This window comes from Varanus komodoensis, unplaced genomic scaffold, assembly GCF_004798865.1.
Source record: "Varanus komodoensis strain SLA01 unplaced genomic scaffold, ASM479886v1 scaffold53, whole genome shotgun sequence".
In the NCBI taxonomy this organism is placed as follows: domain Eukaryota; kingdom Metazoa; phylum Chordata; class Lepidosauria; order Squamata; family Varanidae; genus Varanus; species Varanus komodoensis.
The window spans coordinates 5,770,637-5,785,967 of NW_025336126.1; positions in this window are offsets into that span (position 1 = coordinate 5,770,637).

Genomic DNA, 15,331 nt, shown 5'->3' on the forward strand with positions numbered 1-15,331 from the left:
CAAAGGAATGGAGGGGACAGAGTCAACAAAAGAGCCTTCCATATTGCTCCAAAACTAAAAACAGATAAAATAGACAATAAGGAAGGGTGAAAACCTTCACTGTAAGGGGTGTGTGTGTGTGTGTGTGAGAGAGAGAGAGAGAGAGAGATGGTCCTTTAAGTATATAACTATTTTTATTATCTTCCACATACCTCCACACATGCTCAAGAGAAGCAGCTTTTTATACTGATCAGAGTTTCCTTTGAAGAAAAGAACTCTGGACACTTTTTGATGGGGTGTGTATATTTCAACGGTTTCATTCCTATTTTAAAGTACAGGAAATATAAACAATAAAGAGTCTTGGGGTATTTTAAAAAGCAACACATTTATTTTGGCACAAGCTTGTGTGATTTATAAGCCATTTCATCAGTTGCACGGAGAAGCATCTTGTTAGATTTTAGACTGCTCGGATCATTGTCTCTCATCAGCGGGGAGGCCATAAAAGTAGGGCCACTTTGTCTAAGAGAATGTCTCTAAAGAGCGGCTTCTTGTGGGACATCCAAAATTATTGATCTGAACCGTCTTCTTGAAAACTAAGCCCAGGGAATTGCTATCCTCCCAGAAGCTAAAATCTTTCTGCTTGGCAGAAAGTACAACAGTGCAGAAAATGGCCAAATTTCTAAGGGACTGTGGCCCAGCCTATTCGAGCATCCATTAAATAGTTGCTTCAAGACATTTGTTTCCCTGACACCCAAAAACATGTTTGCATTTGTTTATGTTAAAGTACACTCTTTGAATCACTACATCCCATCTCTCCAATACACAAACATTCAGGATGCGACCTGGCAGCGAAGTTCTGAAATTTGCTTCCAAAGGCAGGTGGTCTGCTTGAGCATCCTGGGACAGCAAAGAGAGGGCAGCAGCTTTCCCTCCCTTCGATTTTCCTTGCCTTCCTCTGTCTGCGGGTTTGTGCTTGTGTGTATATATGCATATACAGACAGAGAGGTAGATATCAGTATACAAGCTAGTAGGGTCATTAGTTGATCTGATAGGTTTGGGTCAATTTACGCTCTAATCCTATAACCACAGGAAAGGGACTTGCCTCTGAGTAGACCGGGGGGGGTAGATTTTACTGTGAAAGTGCATAAAGGGAATGGCCGCAGTGGCTGAGTGGAGGCAGAGTCCCGATTCTTTGATCAGGAGCCAGGAATCTCTGGAAAGCCCCCTGTTCCACCATCCTGCTCTCCATGGGTAGTTCCTGAAATAAAGGTACAGGGAACCTGATGCATCTGATTTCTTTGGTCTAGCTGACCTTTTGCTCACAAGAGATGCGCCTCCTGCTGCCCCCCCCCCCCCCGATCTTTCTGCAGCTTTTTCCCTAAAATCAAATACCACCCCCTCCTCTGTCCATGCATCTCTTTTTACATATAGGGTGCCCTAAAGAGACACGTTCTTTAAAGACACGCACACAGAGGGAACGACTGCATAAGCCACGGGTGGCTTGTCATATTCTCTGAAGCCAGCCAGCGGTTAGCAAAACTTACTGCTGAGTTGATGCATCACAACAAATGCCACCTGTGTTATAAGCCACCAGGACCCTTTCTTGTTGTGTTGAGAGACTTTACAGTGTGTGTACATAAGCACATGCAAATTTGTGCATTTTTTCTGCCCTTTGGACCTGAGCCCTGGATCTTTTCAATTCCTAGCATAGCCCAAGGCCAGGGCTGGGGGGAGTCCTCTTCCAAGGGGAGAGGAAAGCACGTTTTGTTTGCTTTTGGTTTTAGCTTACAAGTGGTGTCCTCCCATGCACACATGTGTTGTTTTTGCTCCTCTTAATGTGGAGCTGAGACAGCGCGTGATTGTGTGTGTGTGTGTGTGTGTGTGTCTGAGAGCGAGAGCGAGAGCGAGAGAGAGAGAGAGAGACCCTTATGTTTCCCCTCGATGAAGAGAGGTCAGGAATTAATACAGAGAAACAACGCGGGCGGGAGGATCAGACGACTCTCTCGCAGCGCCGCGGCCCCGAGGCAAACCGTGCGCAGCGCACAGCTCCCTTCCAGGGACGGAGGAAGGCAACGTCAGGACGCTTCGTCCACGGGGGCCGGGCGGCCTCGTATGAAGCCAAGCTGCGTTTGAAGAGGCAGCGAAAGGCTCCGCCACTAGAGGGCAGGCCGGGCCCGCGCTTCCGCCGTGCGGCGCGCCGCTTCTGCTCCGTGCCGCGGGGACGGAGGCTCTGCTCCCAGAACGGGCCCCCCGCCTTAGGCTTCCTCCCTTGCTCCCAGTCCTCCTCGGGTGATTCACTTCCGCGCCTGCTTCTTCCTCCCTCCTCCCTTACCGACTTCTCTCTCCGTGCACCGAATTGGGAGGCGAGGGAGTGGGAGCCCAGGAGCCCTTTTGCTGGCGACCTCTGGGCTCCAGAACCATTTTCTCTGGCGCATCGCAGCAAGCAACCCTACAAAATTCTTATGAAGACGTGGGAAGAAACCTGCCCACATTTCTAGCAAAGTGGACAATTAAGAAGGCGTTTTCTGTTGGAAAGAAAAGAGTTCACAGTTTATTTTTGTAGGGTGCAAACCTATACAGAAAAATCTTACAATTCCCACCGTTGCCCAGCCACCAAGAAGTCAATTGATTCCTAGTATGTAACTGAAGGCAGTGAGGCGATTCACAAGTGATCCTATATGTCTCTTACTTCTGAGTAAAGCCTACCGTTTTTTTAATGGCCTCTGCTTTTTTATTTTTTAAAATTTTCATAAAATTAATACAAATAAAAACACAATGAAATTATACAAAGACATAACAGAAAGAGTGCACCCACCACCAGGACCATTTGGTAAATAATTCACCTTCTCAAGAAGCCCTATTTCCCTTCCAAAATTGCAATAAATCTTGTGAAGATTCAAACCCCTTCCCCTTTTATTAATAAATACTCAATAAGTGGTCCCCAAATATCATCAAAATTATTCTTACTTGTGAAGCCCTTTTCCATTTTAATGTCACACATTGTTATATTCCAAACTTCTCTGTACTAATCACTTAAGCAACCAATTCTTTGCTATAATTAATTTTGCAGCTGGTGGAAACTCTTTTAGTTAGTTAACTCTTTAATATTCCATTTCCACTGTTCCTTATCAAATATTGACAAAAATGCAATTCCAGGATTTACTTCAATATTTAAAAATCTTTTACTATGTTCTTTAAGACCACTGGGTTCAATAGGATTACTTTGCCAAGTAATGGGTACAGGATAGCAAGCTCACTTGTAAAATTGCTTAATTGAAACTGTAGTGAGACTATGACTCCTGCTAGCCCTTCCATTTAGCCATGCTGGCTGCGGCTGATGGGAGTTGGGAGCCCAATACTAAATGAAGGACTACAGAAAGAGGTTTTCTGCTTCTGGAGTACCTCAATTAAGCAATTAAGCTTTCATATGTTTTGCCTCTGGGACAGATTATTCCAAAGCAGCAAGCATGCCTTTAGCATGTGCCATGCCAGGTAATCATTTAGGAACTTGAGGCATTTCCTCAAAGTGGGCCAAAAAAGAAATGCCCCTTTTGACAGCCTTAGACCAGCTCAGATTCTGTGTTCATTTAGCCCTGTATGGTCCACACTGGAGAGTCCCAGCCTGGAGATGCTGGGAACAGAGCCCATTAACTTGCACATCAAGAGCATTTCCTCTACCACTGAGCTAAAGACCTTCCTCTTAAAATCTAACCATATACAGAAGTGAAACAACCTCCTCCAAACGGGGGCCCTCCAGGTATGTTGAACTGCATCCCTATCATCTGTAGCTGGCACTGGCCATGCTGGCTGGGGATGATCGGAACTGCAGTTAAAATCACCTGGAGCACCCTGGCTGGGAACACTGGCCTGGGAGCTGGAGGACTTCTTTCTGCCTAAACATGCACAGGATTGTGACCTTAGTCTAGTGTGCATAATCTACCTGTACAGCAGAGGTGGTCCAGCGTCTCAGACAGTCCTGATCCAGGAAGTTTTGCACTGAAAACATGTATGTTATCACTTGCCATCTGCAGTACTTGTTGGTCCTGGTCTTGGAAATCGTATGAAAATATAATCTGCTGCCCAATCAATCAAAGACTGTTTTTCTAGTTGGTTAGAAGTATTGAACTGATTGGAATTCTGACTAATTAATCAGTTAAACCTTGTAGCTCTGCTTACATCATTTGAGATGTTGTATTGTGTAAGGGCACATATTTCTATATCAAATTTAAATTCTTGCTGCAGTTAAGATATTTCTGACTATGAAATGGGCTTGTTGTTTTTGTTTGGCAAGGCTCCGCAAGCTATGCAATGAGCTTATCAACATACTTTTTGAATGTTGATAACCTGTGATAGGACAAGGGTACAGTTCTAGTTTATCATTAAGGAAAAGAACAAACAAACTCCTGGACTTTTAAATTGGTCAAAGATGGGCAGATGCAGGGGAAATGTACACAGCGTACAGAAAGTAAAGCCGAAAAGCCTTCAGTTGCCTTGAGCACCATATTTTGAGCAGAAAGATAAAGTATAAACAGTGGCGCCGTCATTCCAGAGCTTTGGAGCAGATGTCCAGGTTTCCCGTTAGACAGGATGAACAGGAGGGGACTCCAAATGGTGGCTTATCACATTCCGAAAAAGTGGAGAAACAAACACTCCCATCTAAACGAGGTCAGATCCTCTCTAAGACGTTATGTCCTGAGTCGAAAATGACCTAAGTGTATCACCAGGTATAAATTATCTTAATAAGTGTGGAATGAGTAGGGCAGAGGCAGCTGGCATAGGGACCTTCAGCAAGAGAATTAGAGCGTTACATGCATAGCCCAGATGATGAAAAGTATGGAACAGGCAGAGGATAACCTTGCCCGCTGGAGCACAAGAAGAAGGGGACATGAGCTCATCTTGGCAGATGCTTTTGGACAGGTCTGGAGTCATTCTATGTTTCCTGAAAACGTGGGTCCACAATTACTGCTTGACTGCCAGACTTTACCCCACCTCCCCCCAAAACCTTCTGTCCTTTCCCGACTGCTTCCCTTTTTGTGGCTTCTAGCTCCAATTCCATCCACCAGGCACTTCTTTCCCCACAAATCCATAGGCCAAATATCTATCTATATATCTCCCCCTATAAGGGGGAGGCAAAAAGAAGTGTTTGAGATGGTTGGCTCCCAAATGAAATTTGACATTCCTGTGTAGCAACATCAGGACTCATGAGAGGCACCATCCATCTCCTTAAGGTTTGGCTTTGTTTTCTGGCATAAGATGCTGCTTTTGACCTTTCGCACTGTTCACGTGGCCTTTCCCTGTACACCCAGCCCACATGTCCAGATCTGGTGAGCCAAGATGAGGGAGATCTTCCTTCCCACCGTGTACAGAGAACACAAAAACAGGGCCTTTTCTCCAGCTGATCCAGGATGTGGCCATCCTCTGTAGGAAGGAAATGAAAAGCCTATTTATCAAAGGGGCAAAGGCTTTCTGAGTCATCTGGGGATTCCAGACTGGCTTATCAAGTATCACTATTATCAAGTCACAACTACCAACTAAGGTTCTATAAAGTCAACAAAGAGCCTTCAGGCACTTAAAGCCACTTCCGCCAGACTGGTTCCCACCAGATATTTTCGACTTCAGTTCCCACCAGCCCCAGCTGGCATGGCCAGTGGTCAGGGATGCTGGGAGGTGTGGTTTCAAATCTCAAGGAGGATGCCAGACTGGGGAAGGCCGCCTTATTCTGGCTGAAGCTTTCAGGGACACCTACACGTCATCACATGCATGGTGGGCTTCAGACAGGCAGGTCCATTCTCACACGTGGCAGACGGGACTGGAGGCAAACTGTGCTGAGGGAGGAGCTGAAATACCAAAATGTACAGACAGTTGTCACTGGGGCCATGAAGGCCATCAGGTCCAACCCTGCTGCTGTTGCAGGACACCAGGTTACACTACCGCACTCAGATGGCTGTCCAGTTGTATCTTGAATGTCTCCAGTGTGGGAGAGCCCACCACCTCTCCAGGCAGCTGGTTCCACTCTCATATTGCTTTGGCAATGAGGAAACTTTTCCTGATGTCCAGCCTGAATCCGGGTTGCCGCAACTTGAAGTGATTCTTCCGTGTCCTACACTCTGGCATCAGCGAGAAGAGATCTTGACCTTCCTCTTTCTGACAGTCTTTCAGGTGCTTAAAGAGGACTATCATGCCCCACCTTCCCCCAGTCTTCTCAAGGCTAAACATGCCCAGTTCTCTCAGTCTCTCCTCATAGGGCAGTGTTTCCAAACCCTGGATCATTTTTGTTGCCCTCCTCTGGACCCTTTCTAATTTTCCTGCATCTTTCTTAAATCTTGGAGCCCAGAACTGGAGGCAGTATTCCAGAGGAGGAATGAGAAATGTCCTTGTACAAGCTGCAGGAAACAGAGCTGAATCTTTTGATGAATTATATGTTATTAATTGCAGACTGGTTTCTGCTTTTCAAACTCTTGTGTTCAGGAATAGCCACCTCTTCACAGCCTGTCTTGGGAGGCTCATGTGCCCCCTCATTTGTTTCTGAGCATTGCTGCTCCTTACCTGGGAAACTCAGTACCATGCATTTTATTGGGCTTATTCTACATATGACTAAATCTGGAACAAATCCTCTGTTACCAGTTTTCAATTATTTAACCTTTAAAACCAATCCAAAAACTTTATAAACAACCTTGATTGTTTGGAGAGGCAGCAAATAAATCGAAAGAAAGAAGATTCAGATGGAAAACAAGAGAAAAGGGCCATAAATATTTGCCATAAATACTAGCGGTGTGGTTGGAGGACTGCCCTCTTCAGTTGCTTCTCAACATTATCTGGCTTTCCATAAACAATATATCAATGGATTGTGTCAGTTCTGGAAAGACAGAGCATGCGTTTGCACAACACAACAAGCCACACTGTGTAGAAAGCCACACAGTGTGGTGTGCTTGCCCAGGGCCTGCCGTGTGTTCAGGCAGGGGGCAGAGGCACCTCCATCCCCACTCAGTCCTGCTGGCATCCCAGCAGAGGCTTAACTCTTCCAGTCAACCCGGCTGGCTAGAATGGAAGCATCCCCACTTTTCCTGGAACCCGGAAGATTTGCCTGTTGTGGGTTGCATTGCTTTCTTTTTCTGATTAGCCTGACTTCGGTTTTCTGGTTCCGCTGCTGCTTCCAGCTTGCAAAAGCTGTCTAACCCTGCCTGTTTCAACTTGGTGCCACTCAGTTGAGCTGGACTGTAATTCTGAGTATACCCTAGCATGCTGGGAGTTGTAGTCCAGCATAGCTGGAGAACGCTGGTCTAGTGCTTCCCAGCACCAACTAGCCTCTCCTGGTGGCTATAGCCCTGCCCTCTGCCTAAACCCCTCAGTCCACGCTTGGAAGTTTTTCCCTCCTTCAGATCAGTAGGGAAGCTCTGCCCATGTCTCATTGCCTTCCAATTATGCAGAAGTCATCACATTCCTTCCTCCCCTCTGGGGCTTCCCACTCACCAGGTGTAGTTTTTGCATTCTGTATATCTATCTGAGTGGGGTTGGGGTGGAGAGAGGACAATGAGGGATCTCTCAGATGCTGCTCGGAAAACTTTTTTTTAGTGTCTCAGCCTAGGAACATATGAAATAGTGAATGGGTTCAAACAATGCAATAACCCACATTCAAGGGTTGAGCATGGGTTGAATGTAGGTTGTCATTGAAGCATGGGTTACCATTAAAGCACGGGTTGTCATGTGATCTAACATGAACATTCCAAGAAGTGAACCCATGGGTTGATGCTGGGTTGTCAACTGTAGATTGTTATCTCAGTTAGTTTCCGACATCACGCAATTCAGCAGCAACCTACGCTTTGCCCATACTCAACCTCTGAGTTGTCTGAACTCAGTCCCTAAGAACAAAGGCTGGGTCGTCTGGTCAGAGTGCTCTTCTGCACCACAGTGAACTTCCACCATCAAGCCTTGGACATTTGGCAGTACAGGAAGGGAGAGTGACTTCCTGGCGGCCTTGAGTTTCAGCAGCACATCCTTTTAAAAATGCATGCACAGCATTTAAATTGCTGCCGCTCTCTTGCTTTTTAAGATAATGATAATGTTTAATAGGCTTATCGGATTCCTCTGGTTGGGATCAGGGGTTCTTTTATGTTGTTGTTTTAGTTTAAAATTACAGGGACAGGTTTTTAAATGATTTTAATAGTAATTGCAGGCCCCCATGGGGAAACCTTTGTTTTGAAAGGCAGCATAAATAACCTTAATAAGTATAGTTCCTTCCCTATTCTTTGGATACAATTACAGCTGGCACCCGCACCAGCCTTTCCTAGCTTGGTGCCCTCCAGTGCCTGGCTACATGCCAACACCCCCAACCAGCATCTGGAGGGTGCCAAGTTAGGGACGGGTGCCCTGCATGGTAGAACTGGTGAAGGGAGAGATTCCACCATAGTTGGTGTGATCTCCCGGTGGTCCAACTCTTCTTCTAGGAAGTGAAAACTGATCAATGAGAAGACAGTGTGTGTCAGGGCCTGGGAAGCTGAAGAAAGGGGTTTTATTTCATCTTTTCTCCAAGGATTCCAGCATTGCATGTTTGGTTCCTGTTCTCCAACTTTATCCTTGCAAGGACACTGTGAGATAGGCTATTGAAGTGCCCAAAATTATCCAGTTAACTTTGCAGCTGGACCGTATCATGAACACACATCTTCCTGGTCCTACTCGGCCACTTGATCCACAACAGAATTGTGCTGTCCTTCCTGCATGCATTCTTCTAGTCAGAACAGCAGGATGGAAAACTAGTGGCAGCTTCCAGATGAGACTTTAACAGCACCACCCTCTTGTTGCATTCATGGAATTGTCCAGGGGGTCCAGATGACAACATCTTCCACTTGGAACTGCCAACTGTTTTTGCACTGCTTCTTCTGCATATTCTTTTACCATAGGAAGGAAGGAAGGAAGGAAGGAAGGAAGGAAGGAAGGAAGGAAGGAAGGAAAGGGTTTCTCCTTTCCAATAAGATGTATTCCAAGACAGGGCAGCTCAAGATATTTTGTCCTGTGCTAGGGTCAAGAAAGAGTCTCCCTGACCCATTCCACCACTGCATCAAAGGGCAGCAGGCTAGTTTAGGGAGTGCCGGGCTGAAGAAATGGCACACACAGTTCTGTCCTCTAACACCTTGCTAGCTGTCACTTCCTGCCTTCACAACCACCTACCCTTCCTAGTCACATTTATCTACAAGGACTGAAATTCTGGAGGGTTGACAGAAAGAAGCAGGTGTATTTCATCTTTACTGCTTTGTTTTTGAAATCAGCTTTAAGACACATGCAAGGGCATGTGTGTATCATAACAAGGTAATGCCATGTGTGAATCTTGTTTTTTGGCAGCAGGAAACTTGTAAGGACATGTAATAGTTGCATTAAGAACTATTTGCACTGACCTCCCTTGAGTCTTGTCAAAAAGCACTAAGCCGTGTTATCAGACCTGTCACTCGTTCCAGCCAGGTTTCCAGAATGATCTTTTTCAAAGGCTGCCAGCAACTCTTTTCTGCAGTTCCACTGATGGACCAGAACTGGGACTAGAATATGGGTTCTGTGGACATTTGTAGCTTATTGCATTAATTCCTTGTAGTCATTTGTGAATGCTGAATTTTGTTACTCTGGCTAGTTTACAAGTTTGTGCTCTGGGCTGCTTTTCTGGAATGCTTTTTATTGCCTGGAATGGGTTTTGATATGTAGATTCTGTGGAGGTTTAGGGCCATATTGCATAAAGCCCTTGGATTTATGTGTGACTGGTGAATTCGCTTGGTTTGATTAACTCAGAGGTTGTTTTCCAGAACCTTGTGTTCTGGAAATAAGAAAGGTTAATAAAAGTATAATATTACATGGGCTTCCTTTCTTCAATATTCTTCTTATGTGCATCTAACACATCTCATTGTTTTTGGCATCAGCTTTATCCCTAAAAGGGCCATTCTGATCCATTTTTAATAATGTTTCAACTGTGGGTAATGATATTTGTAAGGCAATAATATTTTTCTTTATGCAAAAGAGTAAACACCATCTTAGCTTCTAAACTACTGGAGGAAGGACTGTTGAAAAATAAACTGATACAGTGGACAGGGGAAGAGACTTCAGAAATACGAAGTACTGACAGCAGAGGTCTGGGACAGTGGGCTGGACCTTGGTCTCCAGTATGAGAACTATGTAGCTGTAAAAGCATCTATCTATACCAATCTGTTAAACGTTAGAGGATACACAGCAGTCTGCTGCAGTCTGGTGACTTCCAGATGTGGTGCAGTATGTTCATGGCTGGTTGGGGATGATGGGAATTCTACTCCCAACAAATCTCAAGGGCATCAGGTTGAGGAAGGCTAGTGTTCTTGATTCTGATCCTGGTTTGCGGGAAAGAAGAAACCAGAGTTTGTCTGTTTGGATTAAAGTTCTCTGCAAGCAAGGACTGGAGTTGGTAACTGGAGGAAGGAGGGGACCAAGAAGACAGACCGTGCCAGCTTGCGAGGTCTGTGCTTGTTCCTGAGTTGATGATCTGTGAAAGGAAACTTCACATTGTTCTTCTCCTCGCCACTGCCAAGCTGCTTTTGTTTGAGAGGAAAGCATTGTTCCAATTCGCAGAAAAAAACTTTCCACATAAGATCTTTATAACATGCGTGCCTGTCCACCTACAACTGATTCTTTTAACCTGGGGAAAAGGCAGCTTGCACATGCTCAGAGAAGGCAGAAGGGAGTTTTTGAAAACAAAAGGCAGCTGTGTTCCGTGGAGGTGGGAAGCTCCTTTGTGTGGCCACAAGGTGGAGTGTTCCTTGTCGCGCTGGCAGCGCACGTAGGTAGGAAAAGGAGGGGAGGTAAGGTGTAGGACACTTGATCTCTCCCAGGTGAGGCAGCTGAGGCCTCCTTGCCTCTCTTCACTGCCTGCCTTTGTTCTCCAGCCCAGTCCATCTCCCTTGGCAACGTGATCCTATCTGCCTGCAAAACTGGAACATGGGCACTGGTTGCACTCAGTGATGACCTAGAAAGCAAGCAGTCTGCCGACGGTGTCTCTTCCTGCCTTCCACCTCCACCTTCATTTTGCCCATCCCTCTGGCTTGTTCTAGCCGTGGCGATCGCGGTTTCAGGTAACCCTCCTCCGGGAGCTGACCCGGGCCGGCCTCACAGAGACGGCATGCCTGGCTGGCGATTGCTTTAGAGGCGCCGCTGTTCAGAAGCAGACCTTATGGTGCCCTCCCATTGTTTGGGACTACAGCATCTGTCGTGCCTGACCATCAGCTGTGCTGGCTGGTGCTGATGGGAGTTGTGATCCGAAACAGCAGGAAGGCACCAGGTTGGGACAGGTTAAGCTAGAGTCTTGGATCAGGACAAGAGAGATCCAAGGTCAACCCTTGTCCCTTCACCATGAAATTCACAAATGACTTTGGGCCAGGTACTCTCCCTCAGCCTAACCTACCTCACAGGTTTGTTGCAAGGATAAGATAAAGGGATAACTAGAACCACTTGCTCCTTCCTGATATCCATGAAGGGGAAATCATCATATGCACACTATTTGTAAACATTTTTATACTGCCCTTCGGGTATGGGCTCAGGGTGATTTACAAATAGAAGAGTAGGATATACAGTATATCACAGAAGTGAGTACACCCCTCACATTTTGTAAATATTTTATTATATCTTTTCATGTGACAACCCTAAAGAAACCAATGTAAAGTAGTGAGTATACAGCTTGTGTAACAGTGTAAATTTGCTGTCCCCTCAAAATAACTCAACACACAGCCATCAATGTCTAAACCGCTGGCAACAAAAGTGAGTACACCCCTAAGTGAAACTGTCCAAATTGGGCCCCAAGTGTCAATATTTTGTGTGGCCACCATTATTTTCCAGCACTTCCTTAACTCTCTTGGGCATGGAGTTCACCAGAGCGTCACAGGTTGCCATTGGAGTCCTCTTCCACTCCTCCATGACGACATCACGGAGCTGGTGGATGTTAGAGACCTTGTGCTCCTCCACCTTCCGTTTCAGGATGCCCCACAGATGCTCCATACGGTTTAGGTCTGGAGACATGCTTGGCCAGTCCATCACCTTTACCCTCAGCTTCTTTAGCAAGGCAGTGGGCGTCTTGGAGGTGTGTTTGGGGTCGTTATCATCTTGGAATACTGCCCTGCGGCCCAGTCTCCGAAGGGAGGGGATCATGCTCTGCTTCAGTTTGTCACAGTACATGTTGGCATTCATGGTTCCCTCACTGAACTGTAGCTCCCCAGTGCCGGCAGCACTCATGCAGCCCCAGACCATGACACTCCCACCACCATGCTTGACTGTAGGCAGGACACACTTGTCTTTGTACTCCTCACCTGGTTGTCGCCACACACGCTTGACACCATCTGAACCAAATAAGTTTATCTTGGAGGCATCAGACCACAGGACATGGATTAGTGGAACCATGTCCTTAGTCTGCTTGTCTTCAGCAAACTGTTTGTGGGCTTTCTTGTGCATCATCTTTAGAAGAGGCTTCCTTTTGGGACGACAGCCCTGCAGACCAATTTGATGCAGTGTGCGGTGTATGGTCTGAGCACTGACAGGCTGACCCACCACCCCTTCAACCTCTGCAACAATGCTGGCAGCACTCATATGTCTATTTCCCAAAGCCAACCTCTGGATATGATGCTGAGCACGTGCACTCAGCTTCTTCGGTCGACCATGGCAAGGCCTGTTCTGAGTGGAACCTGTCCTGTTAAACCGCTGTATGGTCTTGGCCACCATGCTGCAGCTCAGTTTCAGGGGCTTGGCAGTCTTCTTATAGCCTAGGCCATCTTATGCAGAGCAGCAGTTCTTTTTTTCAGATCCTCAGAGAGTTCTTTGCCATGAGGTGCCATGTTGAACTTCCAGTGACCAGTATGAGAGAGTGAGAGTGATAACATCAAATTTAACACACCTGCTCCCCATTCACACCTGAGACCTTGTAACACTAACAAGTCACATGACACCGGGGCAGGAAAATGGCTAATAATGCCCCATTTGGACAGTTTCACTTAGGGGTGTACTCACTTTTGTTGCCAGCAGTTTAGACATTAATGGCTGTGTGTTGTTATTTTGAGGGGACACTGTTACACTGTTTATACAATTTACACTGTTATACAAGCTGTATACTTACTACTTTACATTGTAGCAAAGTGTCATTTCTTCAGGGTTGTCACATGAAAAGATATAATAAAATATTTACAAAATGTGAGGGGTGTACTCACTTCTGTGATATACTGTAAATAAGTCTGTTTTTATAGCTGATGTTATAAGCTGACTCATAAAGAGAGTTAGAATATAAATGGTTTAGAAAACATGATGGACTACAAATATAGAAAAATGCCTCAGAGCATGTACAGAGCACCTTTCTCTCACCACTGAACAGACATAGCCGGATGCAGTACATATGGGGTCAAGACTTCCAGGGCAAAGGGGTGACCACAAACCCAATAAGAGGCAGGAACGTGGCCCCCAAACCTGTTTTCTGTGACAGTGCTTACACCCCCAAGATGAACGTTCATCATACTTGAACAGGTGTGCAAAATGTTGTTCCTGAAGCACTGAGTGACGACACTGGCACACAGAACGCATGGAGGAAGTGTGATAGGTGGTCCCGGTTAGAGGATATAACGGAGCAAGATTGATCCCTGGCGTGTTGGTTTTCAAAAAGAGCTACCCAGTGGGCTCCAAGAGAACGAGCCTGTCTAACTCTACAAGGCAGCACTGGTCATATCCGATCTTTTTTGACCTGCTAGGCCTTTTTCTGAGCCAGGCCTCTACGCCAGAACATGGAGTGGTGGTCTTGTTCTGCAACAGCTGGAGTAATTCACCAAGAGAGTGCACAGGTCTAGGCAGCTGTGGCCCTCCAGATGTTTTGGTCTAAGATTCCTACAATTACTAACCACTGGATTTGGGGGGGGGTGCCATATTGCCTCCTCCCAGAATTCCCTTCTCTGATGTACCTCGAGAAGGCCCATGCCTTGGACAGCTGCCTGGGCTGGCCCAGCCCGCTGTGGCTTGGAAGTGGGCAGCTCTTCCTGCCCTGCTCTCTTGTTCTAGAAGAGAAGAAATGCCTGCTCTAGGTCAGAAGGCAACACCTCTGCTAGACTAAGTGCTGTGTTAGAAGAATAGGCAATAAAAAAAAAATCCTTATCTGTTGTGGTTGCCACCTTATCAAGTCATTTCAGACTTGTGTGTGTGCTCAGTTCCTTTTTTATCTGATTTTGGCGACATGATTAGTTTTGACTTGGAGGCAGAAACATCTGATTAGATGTCCCTCACCTTTTAACTTGACTGCCCCAGGCTGGCATTATGATATATACAACATCCTGTGGATGGGACTGTTTACTTGGTAAGCTGGTATAGTCCTGACTTCACGAGTATATTAACTTGGGGCCAAACTATGCTAGAGAAGGAATTCTCTCTCCCCAAATGGGAGAGCAAATTTGCCACTTTGGGTGGATTTTATGATGGGCAAATAGCACAGGAGAAAATCGTTAAGCAAACGCCAACTCCCCTAGTGCTACAGACCTAACCCAGCCTCCCTACAGCCCGGCACAATGGTGTTTAATCGAAGAATAAAAACATTCCGCTATTCAGTCACGAGCCTCTCATGTCCTGCTTAGTTTGGCCCTACGTATGGCCTGCATCTAGGGTAAGTGTAGTCGGGCCCCTGCCAAGGGGCCAATTGGCAAGAGCCCCTGTCAGCTGTTCCTTCTCACCAGTGCAGCCTGCTTGTTTGCCTGCCCCTTGCTCTGGACTGGGCAAAGCAGTGCTAAGAGGGAAGGGCAGAGATGTAGCACGTCACCGAGAAAGGATGGGAAAGAGGAGGAGGAGAACTGCTGAGGTGGATTTTCAGAGCCTGCAACCCAGAAGGTCCATGGCTCAGATCTTTCTTCTGCCACAAACTCAGTAGTTGGCTTCAGCCACGATTTCCCAACCTAGCTTCTCTCCCTTCCCACCCATATGGGGAAAATAATGTGAACCTCCCATGCAGGGTTATAGTAGAAGCAGTAAGGATTACTGGGGCAAAATATGTGTACAACCCTGGGAATCCTCCAAAGCTGGGATGGGCAGAAGGAGATTCTAGGTCTATTGGGAGACATTCCGGGTTGTTTAAAGGAATCAGCAATGCTTTCTGACTCCAGCAAAGCCTTTCTCTTCCAAAAGTAGGTTGCTGAAATAGAATGCTTGGAAGAAAACCATGAATGATTTTTGTGGGACAGGACTGGAGAATTGGGTTCTGGTACTGATCAAAAATTCCTGGGCTCAGCATATAGACTGAGAGTCAACCTTTTCCTTAATTTTATGTAGGTTCCCTCAGACCTTCCAGTTTGTATAGCACACTTGGCTTCTGAAAATAAGAAGGTAGACCCTGTAA